Here is a 6,203-nt window from a genome sequence, read left to right on the forward strand (position 1 = left end):
GTAAGTTAGCAGCAGTCAGCCTCCGTGTCATTGTCAACCCTTGCCTTCTCAGATGAGCCGCGGCATTTAGTTCCTTGTCCTCCGCTGTAGTGAAACCATGTCGCACTCGCACCCCGCCATTTCTGCCGCTTCTGCGCCCATTGCAAAGGGTCCCGTGACCTCAACCCCCAAGAAAAGTAGTGAGGGAAGCAGGAAAGAACTTAGTGACTCTGCAGTGGCACATGAACTTGCAGAATTGTCCATGGTGATGATGGACAGTGATTTTGACGATTCGGGTGAATCATGTGATGAGCCGGGTGAGGTAATCATGCCAGAAAGTGCTCTTACAAGTGCTTCAGTGTCGGAAATAGTCTCTAGCTCCAAGGGAAAGGAGCCGTTAGTGCAGCAAGGTAAGGAATTTGGGAAGGGAGTGAAAAGGCGGCCTGTTAGCCCCAGAACAATGCCCCCGCGTGACCCAGCCCGCCATGAGTCCCGAGTTGATTCACCTCCCCGTTCCCCAAGCCCCACTTCACTCATTTCTTCCTCATCGTTGGCTGAGTTATCTCCGGAGTCTTCGTCGTCGGAGTCACCACCAGCATCAACAGTGAAGGCAGGCCATAGAGGAAGAGGTAAATCCAGGACTTGTAAAAGTAGAGTTGGTAGTAGGGTAAGGGCTGCTAGTGCTGTACGGCAACCCAGGGTCAGTGCGAGTGACCTTGAACCAGATAAAGCTGCCTCACAGCCACCCACCACCACCACCACCACCCACCCTACACCGCCACTACAGGGAATCCTGGTCGCTTTCGCGTGGACGGAAGAGTCAGATTTTGTGCCTGAACATTTAGTGTTTGATGAGAGCTCCTCAGGAGTTCAGCCTGCCTTCACTACTGACGATAATGCTGAGTGTGTGGACTACCTTTTGGCCTTCCTAGATGACGAAGTCATGCAGCACATATGTAATGAGACCAACAGGTATGAATCACAATGTGCTGCAAGTGGTACAGGTGCAGCCAAGATGCAACAGTGGTCCATGCTGGGAGTACAGGAGCTGTATGTGTTCTTTGCCCTCATGCTTCTCATGCCACACTCCAAGAAGCATGAGTTGGAAGAATACTGGTCCATGGACCCCTTACTACCCTCACCCACCTTCAATAAGTACATGGCCAGAGATCGCTTCCGGAACATCATGGGAAACCTGCACTTTGCTGACAACGATGTACCTTCCCAAACCGACCCACTCTGGAAGATCCGGGAGATTCTGAGCAGAATGAAGGATAAGTTTATGACATTCTTCCACCCATTTCAGAAGGTTGTCATTGACGAATCCTTGGTTTGTTCAGAGGACGTCTTCGGTTTGTTCAGTACATTCCAAACAAACGCCATCGCTTTGGAATTAAGTTCTTTGTACTGTGCGACTGTAAGACGGGGTACATCCTTGACTTCGTCATTTATTCAGCCAGCACTGTCGATCTGGATAAAACACACCCCCTTGGCTTCTCAGGCTGTGTAGTGAAAGTGCTCCTTGAAAAGTATTTTGGTAGGAATCATGTGCTGTATATAGACAACTATTATACAGCACCGAAACTTGCCAAATACCTTTCTGAGCACAGCATTGGCTCCTGTGGCACTGTCAAAAGTAATCGTGCCCACTTTCCTAAATTCACAGAGGCAGGAACCTCGCAGCGAGGAGACGTGCACCTACGCAAGTCTGAGAAGATGCTGGCAATACAGTGGCATGACAAGAGGGTCGTGCACATGCTCACCACCGTACATAAGGGGGAGATGACAGACAGTGGGAAGGTCGACCGTAGGACAGGCGAACCTGTGATGAAACCTGATGCTGTGTTGGACTACAATATCAACATGCGGCTGGTGGACAAGTCCGACGTGATGATTGGTGAGATCGACTGCCTCAGGAAGAATACTAGGTGGTACAGGAAAGTTTTTCTGCATCTCATAGATATGACGATGCTGAACGCCTTCATCCTGTACAAGATGAAGGTCAAGCCACCCAAGTCCTTCTCCCTGAGGTTGTTCGCCAGGACTTGTGTCCAGCAGCTGCTGGAAAGATATGGTAGGGTGACAGCAGCAACTCCAAGGCGCCATCCAGTAACACTTCCCGACCGACTTGAGCAGAGGGCGTATATGGATCGGCACAGACTGGAGCTAATGCCTGCTACAGGGAAAAGGAAGGCTGCGATTCGCAGGTGTCAGGTGTGTGCAGATACCACCCGCCGCACACCTGAGCACAAACGCACCTCTTGGCAGTGAGCTGAGTGCCAGGTTCCCCTCTGTGTTACCTGCTTCTTTGATTACCACAGCCAGAAGCAGTTCTAACAGTGCAAGTGTGGAAGGAGAATAATGTGGAAATAATGTATAAATAATGTGTAAATAATGTGTAAATAGCAAGTGAAAGCAATGGATGTTCAGTACATATGATTGAACAGTGTATTATAGTTTTATCTTAGTGAAAGTGACAGTGAATAACATAGTGTAAGTAAAATAGAAGGGTAAATATTGAAAATAGAATAGAAAATGTAAATAGTAATGTAAGTAATTAGTAATATAAGAATATGAGTACAAATACTTTTTGTTATAATGGTGAAAGTGAATCCGTGGCTCTCTACGTATTTTACTGAATGAAAAATTGAATGACTTCAGTGACAATAAACTAATACTACTGAAGGAAACTTATGGAGAAAGACTCCAGATATATATAAGTGTGATATAGTAATAGAAATATAAAGTGTGAGGGGTTTTATGAATAATAAATGACAGAGTACCAAGAGCGAACTAGCGCAAGTGCGACGATCAGACGCACTCGTAATTTCCATTGCTTTCACAGTGGTTTTTTTTTGGAGTATGGATCCCAAACTACTTGAAAATCATAGAGTAGTGTTTATAGTGTTAATATCTGGCTGTGGTAATCATATTACGGGTTGTCGGGAAGTGTAAAGTGGAGACTTCGTTACCCAACTTCAGAGGTCTCCACAAGTCCTACGGTAACCGACGAAGGCTCAACAAACATTCCTGGAGAAAGCTGAAGGTATGTGCCATAAGCAAATTTAATTTTAATATTCTAGGACTAATAACTGATTTTTGGCAAATATTTTTTGAGAGTTTATCGGAGCCCGAATAACTCCGCGGGACACGCAAAACATTGGTAAACATGCCCGCGGTGTAGGGGTTAAAATGGGGAAATAATTATAATGATGATGATGATGATGATGATGATGAGGGTGATGACGATGATAATGATGAAGCTGATTGTGATGAAGATGAAACCAGAAATTGGTGTTGATGATGATGACGATGAAAATGGAAATGGTGACCATAGTGATAACTAAGGAGACTAAGAAGATGGTGAAAATGAGTAAGAAAATGACGAAGACGAAGATGAAGAAGGAGGAGGAGGATGTGGACATAAGCGCACGAACGACTGGATATCACAACACATCCGGTGGGTGTAAGTGTATTGCGTACTGAAAGAGGATTCCAGATTAGCTCAGTGTCCAACCAGGGTGTATTGTGTTGCGCTGGACACATCAAGAAGGACATTCTCGCTGAATTTCTTTGTGCCGTCTCCTTTGTCAGAGTTGTAGAGTGGCGTGGAACCTTGAAAAGGATATATTCAGTGTATTTCTTTGCATGGGGGAGAGATAGTACTAGAATAGATGTGGAAGATGTGCAGATTGGCCTGGGAGGAAGGCAGAGTCCCAGAGGATTGCAAGTCAAGTGTAATTTTTCCCATGTACAAAGGAAAAGGGGAAAACAGAAGTGTGAGGTAATCATGGGGACATTTGTGTTTTTAGTGTAATAGGAAAGGTATATGGTAGGATACTTATCGACAGAGTTCGGGAAATAATAGGAATTAGTTGGAGAAGAACCGAAGGTTTTAGAATGGGAAGTGACTGTGTTCATGAGATGTTCATCCTAATGTGTTTAGTGGAAAAGTTTCCAGGGAAGGGAATGACGTTGTGTGCGGCCTTCATGGATTTGGAGAATGCATATGACAGAGTAGATAAACAAGGAATGTGGAAAATATAAGAGCAAAGGAAAAGCTGATGAATGCCGTGAAGAGTATGTACAAGGGAGCTAAAGCTGCAGTGTGTGTGGATGGTGAACTGATTGAATTTTTCTATCTGAAAGTTGGATTGAAACAGGGATGTGTCATGTCTTCATGGTTGTTCAATCTGAATATGGATGGTGTTATAAATAAAAAACAAGGTAAGACAGTGGATGTTGTAGTGGTTCTAATGAGAGACAGCGGTAATAGAAAAACTTCCTGTTCTCTTGTTTGCAGATGATGCTGTATTGTTAAGTGAAGACGGAAAGAAACTACAAGTCTTAGTGAATGAGTCTGGGAGAGTGTAAGAAACACAATCTAAAGGTGAATGTAGGAAAGAGCAAAGTAAATGAAGTCACTGACAGCACGATAAGGTTGGATGGAGAGGAAATGGAAAATGTGGGTGCATGAAACTAAGTACTTTTGTAGTGTGATGAGTAAGGATGGGAGTATAGAAGGTGAAGTGCTTGAAAGGGTATAACAGGAAAGAAAGGTTGGTGGTTCTTTGAAAGCAGTGATAAGAAATAAGGAAGTGAGCATAGAAGTAAAAAAAAGTTGCTGCATGATAATACTGTGATACTGCATGATAATACTGTGATACCAACTCGAACGTAAGGAAGCGAAGCTTGGACCTTTTTGGAAGGACAGAAGTCTGGAGTGAGTGCAGTGGAAATAAATGATTTTGGAGGAGCATGTGGAATCACATAAAGTGACGAAGTGAGAAATGAGGAAGTGAAGGAGCATTGTGGTGTGGGTGTGGATGTGATAGAAAACATAAGGAGAAATACACTGAGGTGGTTTGGCCATGTGGAGAGGATGGAGAGCATGAGACTAACGAAAAGAATGTATATTTGTGAGATGGAGGGGGAGAGAGGAATGGGGAGACTGAGGATGAGATGAAGGGATGGAGTAGAGAGGTATATGAGAGAGAGGGCAGCGAGCTGGGGGGAGGGTTACAAAATGGCGGGAGGCAGGGTGACACGGAGGCGATATATTTGTGGCCACCCCTTATCGGATTAAGGCATCTGGCTATAGATAGATAGATAGATAGATAGGTTTTAATAAATCACGTAAATGCATCTTTAAAATTAATGTATAAAGTTATTGCTCCGACGGGAACAGTATAAATTTTTCACTGACACGTTCTGTCTCAACACCTAATTATACTGCATACGATGATAATTTTAGTGAGTATAAGGGCGAGTTGTTGGGTGAGACGTTCACATCAGCTGGCTGGCTTAGACATGGCATTACTTGACAATGCACTCTCGTTCTCACAGCTGGTTCGGAGACGGTTGAGAGAGGGCGAGTTGCAGGTCACTGGGTCACTAGAGGTTGAGTCAATCAGCTCACCAATCATGGCAGGCAGGTAGGCAGGGTTGGCACAAATGTCAGATAGGTTTGGTGGTAAATGTCAGACAGACTTGGTTGTAAATAACAGGCAGGCTTGGTGGAAACTAGGAGACAGGCTTGATAGCAAATGGCAAACAGGTTGAAGAAAAGGCGTGCTCTTGACCTTGATCCCACTAACATGAAGGATGCTTCTGCCAAGTTTTTGTAGTTGGACTTGTAGGACGATCCAGCAATCACGAACTCAGGTTAACCCGCCCCATCCCAACGTTTTGTGGGCAGTGGTACGCCCCAGTCCCAACATTTTTGGACCTTTTTTTTTTTTTGGCTCAAACATCCGCTTTTGGTGAGAAACATGGAAAATTCATAGAGAAATCGCTCACCTGAGGTTTAAAATACTCGATCTAGGTACGAGTACCTCCTTACCTGACTGGGTTTTCTAACAGGCTGGCACCAAAGAAAACGAGTTCTATGGGAGGGTAACTATTTTATCCACTCATAAACAGTATTTATTTACTCGGTACGAATTTATATGTAGTACAAGAGTATATTGGTTTTCAAACAGTAATATAGGCATTATAAGCATTGTTTCACTCACTAACTCATCACCGTTCATGACCTTTTTTTCCCACATTACCTGATCATCATTTCTGACTGTTTCTTCCTCTAATGCTATGTAAACTTTGTCTGCCACATTATCATCGATTGGGGAATCACTCTGGCCCTGAATATCTTTATTGGCCAGGTCACTGGTAACAGGTGAATTGCCGAGACAATGGCGTGCAGGGGGGGGGGAGAGGTAATGCGG

Source organism: Coenobita brevimanus, chromosome 78 (genome assembly GCF_032717465.1).
Source record: "Coenobita brevimanus isolate Jiangsu-jjx chromosome 78, ASM3271746v2, whole genome shotgun sequence".
NCBI lineage: Eukaryota > Metazoa > Arthropoda > Malacostraca > Decapoda > Coenobitidae > Coenobita > Coenobita brevimanus.